Here is a 15230-nt window from a genome sequence, read left to right as displayed (position 1 = left end):
TTTAGAAAAAGTAGGCTGAATTTTGTGTTCAGTTGGTGACACACTGTCATCACTCAGCTCTACTCTGCCTCTCTCTTTTATTGACTAGTAGTTTCTTTCTCTTCATACTGTTTGAAGATCTCATGCACTTCCCAGTACAAAATATTTGGACCATTTAACAGATGTGTGCTTTGTGAGTTGGCCCCTGAGTGGGCACAAGGGGAGGCACAGGATGGCTGAAACATCGAAAGGGGAAGCAAAGGCTGGAGACAACCCATTTCCTCTCTATGGGAGTAGGAGAGAGATAAATGGTTGGGAGCTTTCCAACACAACAGGTTTTCGGCAAAACATTTCGGTTTCAACAGAAAGACCTGATTCATTGAAATGGAAATGTTTTACAAAGAAGCATCTTTTTCAGTGACCTTTCAGCAGAACTCAGGCAAGATGCCACAGAAATCCACCTGTTTCTCTGCCGACTCAGTTGGAGAGCTCACCACACATGCCATGTGAATCATCAAAATCAGAGCCTGCATGACTTCTGGACTCCCCGGCCAGCTCTACCCTCCTGTGCCACACCACCCATTAGGGAAAGTGCAAGTCCATGCCTGCTCACGAGTCATGTCTGAGACTGCACAGCCTCAGCGCTTGTAAGGGATGACCCCAGTTTCGTCCAGCCTCCCCTATTGGCAGCCATCCGTTTCCCTTGAAGTTGGACTAAGGTATAAATTTGGGGAATTTTGTCCCAAAGAATCCAAACAATTGTGAATCCGTCTGCCATTGCTGACAAACTGTCCAGTTACGTTTATTATTCTTGCTGGGAATAAGAAATTATGTCAAACTTGAGCTTGTTTTATTCTATCTTTCTGTCCCTGGATCATATGCCTTCATCTGCGAGAGAGAAAAGCTCCCACTTTTCCAGGAGCATGTGTGCAAGGTGCACTTGAACTCTCCTGAGCTAAGTTCACATTATTTCCCCTATGACCAACATTAGATGAACTAATCTATAGCTCTCCCTTATCCTTTGGTTCTCCTCCAAGCCCCATTTTTTAAAGACTTTATAAACATTTAGAAAAGTGGTGCAAAGAACTCAGATAATTCATCTGAGGCACTTGCATCCAAGTTACCCAGCTGTTGTTTTGTCTTGGCAGGTACTCAATTATGTCTTTCCCTTTGGCAAATGGTAAACTCTTGATTGAAGGTATATCATGAGATGGGATGCATCCTGCTTGGGCATTCCTAGTACAGAGAAGGAAGAGGTAATCAGTAGTTCTGTCTTATCTGCACCATTACATTTGCATTTTGAGTTCCTTGTCATCACTGACTGGTGCAATACAACATCTGTACCAGTGAACTGTAAAGGGTTTGTGGACACTGGTGCCTAGGCAACAGCTGATTTTTTAGGTTAGTGATTAACTCTTTTTTGTCTGCCTGAATAAGCTGAATATTGTATTACCTCTTGCCATGGAACAGGACCTTTGGGTTGAAAGATATCACTAGCCTCTATTTTAGATACACTGTGACTATTTTAGTAATGTCCAGAGTGAGGTTATCTGAGATAACACAGTGTATGCAAACACTAGAAGAGAGACAGTAAGAGACAAATTCAGCAGGTGAAGAGAATGAACTTAGTGACCACACAACTTTTACTAAGGTTTCCATTTTGTCTCTCCAGAAAGTTGGTGTTGGTTATTCAGTCTTCAAACTTCAGTTAACTTCACTTAACGTCTTACAAGATATAACAGTAGCATGATCTTCCCCAAGGTATAGCAAGGGAAAAGAGCTGAGAACAGGAGATATTTTTTATCATGTCTGACCTGGAAGTTATTTTAAAATGAGATAGAGGCAGATACTAGACATGGGATTTTACCCATTTTCTATTCAAACAGGAAATAAGAAACAAGTTTGCCATGCTAAAGAACATTCAAATGAAGAGGCAGTGTGTAATGTTTAGTTCAGAAAGTTGCTTGTGTACCTTTGTCATCGTATGACCTATAAAATTGTAAAACACTGTTAGAATTAAGATTTCCGTTTAGCATGGCTGTGCAAATCTTTGCTTACTTACACATTAACAAACTAGCCTTATTCCTTTAAAAAGAGAACATTCTTGAACCGAAGTGGCAGGGAGAGGTAAGATTTGCACCATTTCCATGTGCGCATCCTCTTTGCCCGAGAGGCCTGAGCCGAAGGGGTGGCAGAGGCAGCGGTAACCAGGGCTGCAGCTCCCTCCAGCGCCGGCACCACGGCCTTTCCAGCCCGGAGGGAGCGAACAGCATCCCAGCCGGCTGCACTCCTGGTTCCTGGCGTTTGGAGGTTATTTATTAGTGCACAGATGTGCTGGACATCGTAGAAATTCCGAATAAAATAATAAATGTGGGATCAGGTCACATAGGCAATAATTCACAGGAATATCCTGCAAACTGATAGGATCAACTTTATCTCCTATGTTAGTTTTGGCAGGCTTAAGAGCTGGGCACTTGAAGACTGTTGAGAATTTCACATCTTTAATGCAGTATGTGGTATTCCCTTTGTAATGTCTAAATGGGATGGGTACAGTGCTTGCTCCTTCCGATGCCTTGGTTAGCTAATTCTCATTGTGTTTCTTATTTCTTGAAAAGAAGATGGCAAACTTTTGTAACTAGGAGAGATGTCTGAACAACTTACAGAGGTCTTGAATCTCGCAAGGAGGAAAGGCCTCTGGCAGACTTGCAATGGTAACTAAAATCAGAGGGCTGGGGTAGACACTGCCCCCTCCCACTAAATGGTGCTGTTCTTGTCAATGCATTTGCTCCTTTTCTGCCACGCTTTTCAGGCTGGTCTGTAAATGAAACCAACTCTGCTTTTAATCTGTTGCTACAAGCCCGTGGGAGCCCAAAGTGGAGGAGAAGCCTCTCCTTCGGCAGGGTGCTGGCGCGGCTGTTCCTGCAGGAGAGGAAGCCCTGAGGACAATTCTCCCCAAATCCCATTCCTCACCTGCGGCTGGAGCCAGGCATGGGATCCACCTGCAGATCTGTAGTGTGGGCCCCGACATGCCCCAGCTCAGCACCCGGCTGAGTGGTAGCCGTTGGGTGCTGTGTCAAACAGGCAGGTTCCTGACTTTCCCAGGCTCAGCCTTCCCTCTTCCAGGGCTGCTTTATTTTCCCTTCTTCCCTGCTCAGGGTAACACTTGGGAAAGTCGGTCATTTCCAAATGTGTGCCAGGGCTTTCTGCCCTGCCTCCCATAAACACCCTCAGTTCCAAATCCAACACTGCCACTTTCACAAGATTTTTTTTTTTAATTTCCTGCATTGCTATCAGTTGCAAATTTCCCCTTGGACACTGCTATAGACCCACTGGCTGCCTTTCAACAGCTTGCCTGGAGTAGCTGTGAGAGGGAGCAGAGATAAGGATCACCGTGCTGTGCTATGGCAGCCACAGACCAAAACCACAGAAGGGAGAAAAAAACTCCCTAAAAGACCCCAAGCTATGCTGTAGTGTCAGCACAGGCCCATCCCACATACATACTGGTATGTTCACCATACCTCTGAGGAGCACACCTGAGGTTTCACAGCAGCTGTGGGGGAAGACAGCAGCCTTCAGAACTAGCATACTTTAAAAAAAAATGCACAAATGTAAGATCTAGGTGTGCTTCATGGATATTTCTTTGACAGAAATACTCATGTTCACCCCAAAGTGGTTCATTCCTAAACAATGTATCTTCCAATAAAGCCTCCTTTTCCAACAAAAAAACTTCCCTTGGTGGAACTGAAGGAGTGAAGCAAACACAACTAATGTAATGGCGACTGAATTTACTTAATAAATGTACAAATAATGCTGTTTTGCTTGTGTCATCTTTAGAGGAAGTGTTCACCAAGTGATTAATAATCACATTTTCTGCCCTTGCCCCGCACAGAATCGCTGTATAAAAACACCCACCACAGAGTTTGACTCTAGTGGTAGAAACTTTATAAAAGCAAAGCATTGGTCTAGATAATAGGGTTGATATATCTGACTTCTTCCTGAATAATTCTCTTTTAAGAAATGTTTCCCCTTTTTCCTTTTCCTGCACTTATTCTCCTTAAAAAATAAATATTCCAACACTTTTCACAGAGATCTTCACCTCTACATAATCTCTAGTAGGGTCCCACTCACCGGAGTCCCTGAGACACATAGTAAGGCAGTAGAGAATCCTGTAGTTACACAGTGCTTTTCATATATAAATAAGAGATATTAAAACTAACAGCTGTACCAGATCTCTGTATAAATTATTACAGGTCTTCAAACTGAAAACTCCATCTACTGAAAATAAATCTGGAAGTGTTTTTCTTGAGACCAGCTTCAGCTCCTGGCTTTGTTGGCCAGCACTGGTAGTGTGAGCAGGGCATCACTTTCCTTTTCCATCTGAGTGAGGAAAGAGGCTTATCCTGGTCTTCTACCACGCACCACTCCACCTGACTTCTCTGGAAAAAGAAAAGGGGCAGAGGAGAGGTCTGTAGAGCTTCCTGTGGCCCCTCTGTCCGACAGAAGAGCAATAAGGAGATGTGTATAGGTCCTCCCCATGCCACAAAGCCTGGACAAGAGCGAGCAGGGGTGCTGAGGGGAAGCCAGGCGAGGATGGCCCTGCTCCTCCAAGGGGCTGAGCTGGCAGCGGGGGAACAAGGGAAGCGGCTGTCCTTATAGCACAGTCTCCCACATTTTCAGCTGATATTGCAGAATTTACTGTGATTTGAGTATAGAGGTGTCTGATTTGCTGGAGAGCACTGCAGGAGTACAGGCTCCTTCCCAAGACACTGGTGCCAAGTTATAACGTCATTTGTATTCAGCCAAGTAGTTCTATTTATAATGACCTTTCAGGTGACCCAATCGTATACTTGGTAAAGCACTTCTAAAGAAGGAGATTACTTTCTATCTTGCCAGGGTATGAAGTCGTGTACTATATAAATACTGCACCTCAACTACTGTCTATTTCGAATGTCAGTTAGGATCAGGTAGTGTTTATACACTCCTGATTTTTAGCAGTTTTTATTCAGGACTTTTCAAATTTGCATCAAGCTGAAACTTGGCATGTAAGCTGTCAGCACAGATGCTAGTTTTATTCCAAAAATAAAGTATGTTAAAGCTTTTAAAGGTGTCAAATGGCTTATTTATGCAGTGGTTGCAGATGCTTTCATGTTCTGGCTCTTTCAACTATACAAAAGCTTTCTGTATCACTTCCCTCCCTCCTCCATTCTCCGACATTACAGTCCTGAACAGCGAGAAACAAGAAGACAAGTGATCACACTGGAGTAATAATCCAAGGACAGTGTGCCCTGGAAACAGACATAAGTAACAGTCATTTTTGGTGAAAAGGAACTCTCCTTACAGAGTCACCATAAAGAATAAAAGTTGAGATGGTACCTGGAGCGAACATGTTGCCCAGAACGATGACAGTGAAAGGGAAGACAAAATCCTCAGCACTGTGGGAGGTCTGTAATGCTCCCATTTAGGTAAGAAAGAACCTCCTCCCAGGGATTACTGCGACCTCCTCCTCTGCAATGATTACTGCAGACGACAGGTCTACATCCACCATGATATTTATTTTATGTATTAAGTCTAAAGCATCATAATTCAGAAAAGTTATAATAGGATCGAACATTTATGTTCAGCGATCTACAACACTGTTCAAATGGTAGAAAACTGCCCCTCGTAGAATAAACCAACCCAAATATATAGCCACAGGTGAAACCATTTGCTCTGTTTTGCACAGGCAAAGAAGTGCCCTCTGCCACATCCTGAAGTTAATCAACCTGAGTTCTGGTAGACTAGCAAATAAAGCCAGGAGATTATAAAACACAGCACCTTTCTTGCAGAATGTCCTGCTAACAGCTGCAGGAGAGGGCAGATTGATGTCAACGTGACGTACACCCCCTGCTCTTTCATTTCTAAGTACCCTGGAAGATGGGACAGGAGAGACAAAAAGCTGGGGAGGTCCTCCCTAGTCAGAGATCTGTCTCCAGCGCAAGTTTCCATTTCTAACAAATGGACACAAAATACACATAATTATTTGCAAGCAATTTTGCAATTTGCAATATTGTTTATATTAAAATATAAACAAAGAGTGTCTCATATTATGATATGTAGACTTCTGTTAATTTTCTCAGTGTTGAGAATACTTGCAGGATGCAAAGATTGTGATCAGGTTTCAACTGAACTTACTCATTTAACATGAACTTCAAATTCATAGCTCTGTTTTTTCTAGCGAGCAATTTACTCTTGGTAGAAGCTCTTGTGCCACTGCAAGTTAATATGCATGACTTTATTCTACCCCTCTTGGGAAGGCATGCTCCATCTGTTTATAAAACAATTCGCCACAATGGTTACAAACAAATATTTTTAAGTTTAGATCCTTTCATTCCAATGAATCCAACTAGACCAAAATATGAATAAAGACCAGTCACAAGATTATAAGCTTGAAGCCTTTGCTTATACATAGTACAATATATTCACGACTCAAACATATTTTTTTTCTCTGAGGAATGGTAGAATTTCAACAGTCGTTGGCTATACCTCTTTTTAGAGGTTTTCACCAGTAATTTCTCCTCTAAAATTTACTCCATATAATGTTCAGCTGTATCAAAATAATAGATAATGATACCACATCATGCTCTATTCAGTAGCCAAGATTTAACAACACACACCTTCAGTACTCATGCCATGCAAACGTTTTAGTCCTGCCTGTCAGAATGATGCAACGTGAAGAACCTGAGCTAATTTATGTGGGTTTCAGACAGCTGTGAATGAGAACTAATTTATGGTCAGGTTTTGAAATCATGCCAGCAGGAGCTTGCTCTTCGAACAATGCTCCAGCATGCTATTGGGAAGGTCACACATCTCACATCATCATTTGGTGGGACCTTGTCAGAGGTCTCCTCCCCTCCTGCTACAGCTGTCCTTGTGAAATAGCAAACATGTTTTCTGGTCATTGTGTGCTCTGTGAATTATTTCTCTAAGAGCTTATTTACAGAAAACTCAGGGACCCATTTTCTTAACTCTACAGCCCTGCAGGTTGAACCAAATCATGTTTGTTAAAAAAAGCCACCAACCCTCAGTGTTATGAATCTGAATCTTTTTTAATAATTTCAAAATGTTAAATTCATTTTACAAATAAAAGAAATTAGAAAACCCAAATCCAAATGGGATTCTTCTTTATCAATCCTTTGCTTTTGAAGATATATGAAAATATAGAGATTGCATTTTTTCCTAACGTGCATAAAAATGAGACAGCCCAGAAAGACGCAGGCAGAAGAATCCAAGTTTGTGTCTGTCTGCTGAGACCACCTCTTGGATCTGCGTGAATGCGGGGACCTTCATGTCACACATCATCTGCCGCTGCTGTGTGGGCATAAACTGGTGCTCCCTCCTTTGAAAGGGGTTTCAGGAAGGCCGGGCACAGGTGAGAGAGGAGCACAGGATGGCTGTAGTGCCCAGCACTTGCGCTCTTGGAGGTCATCACGGCTCTGTGGGACACTCAGGTCAGTCCAGAGCCGAGTGTGTCGTCTGTCCTTGCTGCCTGTGCTCCAGGTGGTGTGCAGCAGCAGCAGCTCCATGTTTCTCCTGGAGCAGAGCCCTCAGAGGGAACGGGCAAGAGGAGCACACCTTGGCCAGAAGTTTCTCCTGTCTCCTCAGCCTCCATGAACCCCAGGTCACATTGTAACATTTCCCTTCAGGAAAAACCATGGTTGGTGCCAGAGCTTTCTAGCTCCCAAGAGTTTCTTCTGTACCTGTCTCCAAGTGAGAAAAATGGAAGTTGGATTTTTTTTTTTCCATAGGTTACTTACACTGTTGTAGTCAGCAGTGGCTGTAGTTTCATGAATGCTTTCAGGTAAGACTAAACCAGTTCTGGTGTTGAAAGAAGCTGTCCACCCTTCCCCACCCCACAGCGACTTGCTGTCATCCCACCACTCCCCTGCCCTGGTGTTTGTAGGAGCATTTCACGTGGTCACATCGAGAGCTGGTTGTGCTTGAACCATGGAAAAACCAAGAAAGGTTGGTAAATGATTCATGACAAGACAATGAGGGCCAGCAGCATGGCCTGAGCTCGGCGCTGGCTCGGTGCAGTGCCTGAAGGTCAGGCACCAGCTCAAGGCTGGAACTCACCACGCTGATGTAGGTGCTGTACAGAAGAGGGCGACTAAATCAACCCCTGGGGGAGACTCCAACGGGGCACCCCTGGGATTCAGAGCCCAAATTCACTGCTGGTGCCCGGCTGCCTGCGGCACAGAAGGGGAATGCGCACACGTAGGTTACATTTTGCAAGAACTGCCCAAAAAAGTTCCAGTGAATACTTTTTGCTTGTGCTGTGATTTGACACATGACATACCACAGCAACCTTCCAGGGCAAAGAATGCATTCCTAGTATGTATCTGATACAGTTAAGGATGTATGACTTAAGTACCAGCTCCTGGCAGCGGTCTGAAGTGATACCATTGGACTGAGATACAACGTTGTGGTTTTGTTTCCCATCTAAGGAATTGCAATATGTGCTAAAAATACTGATGGGCTCATGGAAATGCAGAATGTTATCACACGCAGAGGGGGAGATGGAATGTCAGTCCCAGTAGAAGTCACCACCAAAGAGGGAAAATGTAGCATTGAACATTTTAAGGTAAGCCTTTTTGTGTTGCCAGCGAGATTAGCTGGGACTGGGTTAACATCCTTTATCCCTCTCTCCCCTCTGTCCTTTGCAGGATGAGACAGGATCTGTTTAGAAGTGTCATGGGTAAATAAAAGATATATAGGTAAGCATTCGCACCGTATTAAGTATCAGTTTTCTGCCACACATCATATCTATGTAGCTACTGAAGACGTCGTTTTCCTCCGTGTTTTGTCATGGGAAGACCCATTTATTTTTTAAGTGGTATTTAAAGCCCCTCATCTCTAGGGAAACGTGGGAGGGGATGCTTGACACGGAAGGACTGTGGTGACTCATCCCCCCCCCAAACCCGCTCAGTGCCCTGGCTCTGCTATCCCAACTCTGGGTGGCACACAATGACTGTGATTTAAGAGAGCAGACAAAAGAGAGCAGTTGTTCTGACAACCTTTTTAGAAAAAGTACCCATGACCCTGTTTGAAATCGCGGTTATAGACAGCGGCATCTGCTGAATTATTTAAATTGATACATTCAGGTTCTACAAACATGTAATCAAGATGAGAGGGAGCAGAGAAATTTATACACAGAGTTACTTGTGAAGGACAATAAGGTAATAAACACAATGTTCTGGATAAATAACAAATTAACCAGACTGATTAGGTTTGAGCCTCAGAGAGCTGTAGAGCCAACTCCTGCCCGTTTTACCCATAGGAGTAGTTTCATTAACAACAATCTGCTTCTTAGTAAATTGCCAGTTATAATAAAAAAAAAAACAAACTTGTTCTGTTGCTTCTCTATTCTTATGCATTTTAATAATTCTAGTCATAACCATTAAAACTTGTGCTTTTGTACTCCCATGTTGCAAAATACTCTTCACATTACTGTTAAACCACTCAATCTCCTTTTTCTGCCCGAGCGTAAACGTAGCATCCGTGGAAGAGGTAGAGGAGGAGTAAATGCATCCAGAAGAGGTGGAGGAGCGGGATGATGCAGCCGTCGGCTCGCTCTGCCCACAGGAGCCACGCGGCACCTCGGGGCCATCAGCACCGATCCAGAAAGTGGGACTGGGTGAATCCATGCCAAAATGGTGACAACATCCGAATATGCGCAAGAGGGACGCTGCGAGCACAGAACTGCGAGTCTTGCTGAACATAACACTGTGCAAATGCCAGCGGGGTTAGATTTGCACACAGTAATCATTTATTTGCTATTAAAAAAAACAGATGTGCCTTATAATTGCATCTAAAAGGTGCGTTCCCAAAATTAACAATCCAAACCCTGTACGAAGATAAACGTTTTGTAACTTAATTATTAAAGTTGGAAAAGTTACTCTCCATTTTCTTATACTATAAGTACCAATTTTAGTAAAGTACTCAGTGACATCTCTGAAGGTTTTTCTAAATATTTTTTATTTTGTCACATTTTTGTGTTTATAATGACTCTGTGCTACAAGGATGAAGCTGCGGCCGTGCATGTATTGGTTTAGAGCAGCGAGTTTTCTTTAAAAAGAGTTGTTTGTGTATTTTCTTTTCTTTTGTACTGCTCATGACATACTTAAGGCTGTTCAGCGGAATAGCTAGCAAAAAAAATCATGATCTTTAATATGCACGTGTACAGTACTTATTCTGCAAAAAAACAAGCTGGCGGAATTTTGTGTGAAGTTGTGGGTAACATCTCTTTCCTGAACAATGGTACATTTAGGAAGTGGCCGGCAATTTTTTATTCTGCCCGTGAGAAGCGCCACTCCAGAAGACTCACTGTGTGCCCGATCTTCTCAGGAGCGTTACTGAGAGGGCGACTGGCTCGGTGGTGCAACACCTCTGGAGGGAGAGATTTCACTGTGCTGCCCCTGTGAAAGGGGAAAAGTGAGGTAAAATGATACTGGCCTAGATTTTTATCCCCACTTCCAAGATTCACACTTGAGAAGCTAGCGGAGTTGTGTACGGGCATTACTCATCCCTGTTTCTGGAGCCCCTAAATCTGTTGTGCTGAATGTTGTACCAAAACTGGAATAAAAAGGCGGGCCCCAAGAACGCTGACAATCCACACGTGACACAACAGATGATAAATAAGTGCTAATGGATGCAATTAAGGAAATTTTTCTGTTATAGTCTGCTCGGCTATCTGAAGAATTGGTATGCAGGGAAGGTGAGAGGGGGTAAAAACTTGCTGTTTTCTAGCAAAAAGACTGTTTCCAAATAGAAGGACTTCAGGCAGTACCTGTGTACAGTCTAGTTGGAAATTCCTCTTGACACTGATGGATATTAAGTGTGTTTGAAGTATTTCATCTTACACTTCATGCATGTTTGATGCCCTATTGTGGAACCCTCTTGGATAGCCACAAAGTTGTGATCTCTGGATTAAGGAGAGACCCTTAAACCTTAGGGGTCTGTCCTAAGGCTGAATCTAGTCCCACCAAAGTTCCTCGTTGTACACTGTGGTGGTGCTCCGCAGGCAGAAATCCAGCATTTCTGGCTCTGGTGTAGATTTATCAAGAGAATCAGTCAGAGACCAGGCTGCTGCCAGCGTCCATGGGTCATGGCAAATGCATTCCAAGTAGAAAAGTCTCTTGGGTCTTTGTATTGCACCAAGGATAACACAGTCCCAATCCAAACTGGATCTCCACAGTACAAGTAAGAATTATTAATGGTAACAGATTGCTGTACAACTGAAAGCACAGGTCAAGGACACAAGACGTCCTTGCCTCAGTAGTTTTCCATTTGCTCGTGATGGAAATGTCTCCAATGACTATCAGACTGTTCTCTTGGCTTGTTCTAGTCTTGTGGGCCAAGCATTAACCGTGATGAACTTGGGGTTCATGTGAGCTCAGCTCACGTGGCAAGCCAGACTCCAGACTCCCAGTCTGTGGGAGTAACTCCACTGATGGCATTTCCTTAAGTAGAGTTGTAGTGCCGTGCCCTTTATTCTCTGCTGTATAAACTTGGGCCCATTTCATCTGATGAATTCTGCTTAAGACTGGTTGGCGTAGTGGTGTTTTTGCTGAAAGATGATTGAAAAAGGAGAGAAGAAGTGAGTGATAGGAAGTGAAGCCAAACTATAAGTGGTGTAAACCTTGTTTTCCTTTTCAAAGTAAAACTAAATGTATGTGATCTAATTTAAAACGACAGGATGCTTTTGAAATATATATAAAATGTTTCATTTTTGTAAGAAGAAATGCTGAAAATCTTTTTTGCTACCAAGCAGACATGTGGATGACATTGGCTGGCAGCTTGTTACGACACAGTAGTACAAAGGGAATTTTTTCAAACATTGCCACAGTACATGTTTGGGTTGTTTTTTTTTTTTTCAGTTGAGACCTTGCTACTATAAAGTCAGTCAACTGAGAAGAATTTCTCATGCTTTTGGGTTATAATAAATCTTCCAGAGCTGTGTTAACCAAGACCTCAGGCAGTTTTCTGGTTCATATTACCACAATACAAATTGCTGAAACGGGAGAAGGGGCTTAGGTACACATTTCAAACATTTCCTTCCTAGTTTTAGTCAGCATTGTATGACTACATGAGAGAAATAGCAAGGGTCTCATCAATAATATAAGCAGTAAGATACATGTCAGGTTTTAACTTAAAAAAAACCCACAAAACCAAACCAAGTCTTACTTTCCTGCTCCCCTTCCGTATTCCCATCTAACTGTTCAACAGACTTGGAGAGAAGTCTTGGAACAATTTCCCTTTTCAACGCTTCTAATTTAAATGACTTACTAGAAATGAATATTTCATGGCATATCAGGACTCTGTTCTTCAAAGCTTCGTTTCTTTAGTGCTAATTATTTCAACAAGACCTATACTAAAGGCAAATCCTGTCACTTCTCTATATTGTCTGCATTAACACTATAGAACTAGCTTCATATGACAGTAACAGTTCTTGTTTCTGGTATTTCCTCATTTTCACTTTTTAGTGTCTCCCACATAAAGAAGTGACACAGTTTGAAGAGATGTAGGGTTTGGAAACCATGTAGTTAAGCCGCTATGGCCTCATTAGTAAAAAAAAGCAAGACTGCTAAAATTTAATCCTTACTTCGCTTTCTCTTCAAGCCAAAGCCACCTTCAGTTTCTACACTGGAAATTCCCATAGCAGTATCTGTAACAAAGTAATGTTTAACCCTCTGGGTCAGTTTGCAATAGTAGGTATTCCCTGAGCAGGGAAGCAAGGTCTGCTTAGACACCTACGTATTTGGAGTTAAGAAACTTAGAGAGTTTCCACTAGACCTCACTTCTCCTTTTGTAGTAAAAAAAAAAAACCCAAAACAATGAACCCTCCCACCTGTATTCATTTCACAATCTGATGGGTAATAAAATAGCCCCCCAAACCCAACACATATGTCATTTGATCGAATGGAAAGACAGGCAGTATGAAGCTGGAAATCTTTATCACGTATCTTGGCCAAGGTCAAGACAACCCTATGCACAACCTGTCCCCTGGCGTGTCAGTGTTTCAGACACACTTTCAGAGGCTCGTGCCACATTTTCTTCATGTGCCGCACACACTGAGGAAAACACGTGCGAGGAAAAGTCCAGGCTCTTCATCTTGCCCTTTGAAGCTCCCTCTTCTGTCTTTACTCATACTCAGGCTTCAGCAGCCCACCTCTCATTAGCTGCAATTAGGAAAGAGGGTCTTCCTTTGTCCTGGCTTCTGCCTGACTCTCGAAGTCTAGCTGAGCATCCAGGTGGACCCTCACATTGAGAACTTGGATAACAACAGACGCTGGGAATGGCCTACAAGAGAACAGCATGGGGGCTCACAATGACGTTCTGCCTGCCGCTTGCTGGTATAATCCTCCAGCTGAGAGCATTAAGGGCTGGTGGCTGCTCTGTGTTGCCAGAGTAGCATAAAGTTAGGGCAGTGCAGCCACAGAGCAGTAAATGGCATGAGCAACAGTGGCAATAATTTCTCCAGATGACTCTTTGTGTCACTGAGCAGCCTGAAGCTGAGGAAACACCTCAAAGAAGGAAAAGCCAGAGTTTCAGACTTCCACTCTTTGTCCTCCAACCTCCCAGCTGAATGACCTAGATCAGTTTTGACTTTCTAAAATTGGCATTCACAAGACCCACAATTCACTGCTTCAAATACTCGAGGCAGCTTTTCCCTCGATACCTACATATGGCTCTTACTCATCCACGCTGTTTTCTGATGGGGAACTGGGAGGCTTTGCATGCTCTTACCTGTTCCCACAGCCCGTCTCCCAGGTGCCTAGCATCCTTATTCACAGCAATCAGATATATGAAAGTAAAAATTCAATTCCAGTTTTATGAAGTGCAGATTTCTGTAAGGATGGAGTTATCATCACAAACAACCTGCTGTTTATTATCAGGCCCTATAGGTTTTGAGAAGTTTATTAGTTTTGGATGTGGATCTTGGCTACCTCCCATTCCTTGACTATTACAACAGTTTTGGCCTTTTAAACACTTAATAAACATGATGAAACAATAAACTAGCTGAAATGAAAAGAAATGTTGTGGGATTAGCTCTGCATCTGAACTGAGCTCTTACTGTATTATTTAGCAAACACAAGGATAAATGATGGTTCTTTTGAAACAGCAAAACGAGTAGGATGATTTGGGGAGACATGGTGTGAGTAGGATTAAGTTTTATACAGAAAAATCCCTCATGACACTGTAGCTGAAACAAACAAGGCATTTTTCATTTGTCCATACAAGCTTTTGCAACAATTTCTGCAACAAAGCTGAAATGGTATCTGCAGATAGCCATTGGGGTGCAAACTCAATGGCTGTATGAAGCATCCTGGCATACACAAATGACCTTCAAATGCAAAGGATTCCTTCTATATTTTGCATCACCAAACATTTGCAGCAGTCCTACAGCATTCGACAGCACTCTTTATGATCGAGGGCCAGATTGGAATATCTGTGTTCACAGCGATTTAGCGTTTACCCTAGCCCCTCCCAATCTTTCCTCTGTTTATCCCGCTTCTGTTGGGCTTGTGACCATATGAACTATACGAACAAGTCTACTTCTGTCAGGCTACTCACCCTGTTGTAACTGCCAGCATTTCACTGGGCTGATAAATCACAGCTCAATAGCTGCTGCCAGACATAACAAGGACATCCACTGATGTCAGTGAAGCTATTTGTGAAGCACGGCGCCGCTCAAAGGGAATAAGGGTACCTCACAGTTGGTCTGCTCGCTAGGAATGTGGAAGTTAGGAGAGCCACAACAGGCAGAAATACTAAAAAGTCTTTTTGTATGGTCAACTACTTATTTGGGGACTGCAAAATACAGGAAAAGAGGGAACATAAATATATTAATTCAATAAAGACTGGACTGATGAAAATGATTCTTCACATGAAAGCTGAAGCACAACAATGAAAAAGTACATATTCCAGCAGAAAATCCATCACTATTTACCTCCCTCTGTTAATAAAATCATAGTTTATGCTAAGCCCATCGTAAAACTTAAATGAACTGGAAAAGAGAACATTCTGTTTTGCAATTGTTAAAAACAATTGAATATGATGTTAAGTTCGCCATTGGTTTTGGCAGCGAGTCCTTAATCCTTTAAACTCCTATGTACACACTTTCTACTCCTTTGTAATAGGGACTTTAAAAAAGTCATTAATTTGGCTTAGTTTGCATGGGAGTGACGCAATCTGGACAATGTGGAGAGCCG

General features: G+C 42.7%; 1 long non-coding RNA gene across 2 annotated transcripts; it reads left to right on the top strand.

Annotated features, from left to right (window-relative positions):
- Positions 1 to 8459: 8459 nt before the first annotated feature.
- Positions 8460 to 11982, top strand: LOC141744728 (uncharacterized). 2 transcript variants are annotated; one of them, XR_012587540.1, is made up of 4 exons: positions 8460 to 8599; positions 8682 to 8732; positions 9120 to 9194; positions 9512 to 11982. It is a non-coding gene; the product is annotated as an uncharacterized LOC141744728 (long non-coding RNA). The 2 variants fall into 2 exon arrangements; XR_012587539.1 differs by having other exon boundaries at positions 9501 to 11982.
- The last annotated feature ends 3248 nt before the right edge of the window (positions 11983 to 15230 follow it).

The sequence above is a fragment of the Larus michahellis genome, chromosome 6 (assembly GCF_964199755.1).
Source record: "Larus michahellis chromosome 6, bLarMic1.1, whole genome shotgun sequence".
In the NCBI taxonomy this organism is placed as follows: Eukaryota; Metazoa; Chordata; class Aves; order Charadriiformes; family Laridae; genus Larus; species Larus michahellis.
Note: the sequence above shows the minus strand (reverse complement) of the source record. Positions and strands in the feature narration are given on the sequence as shown.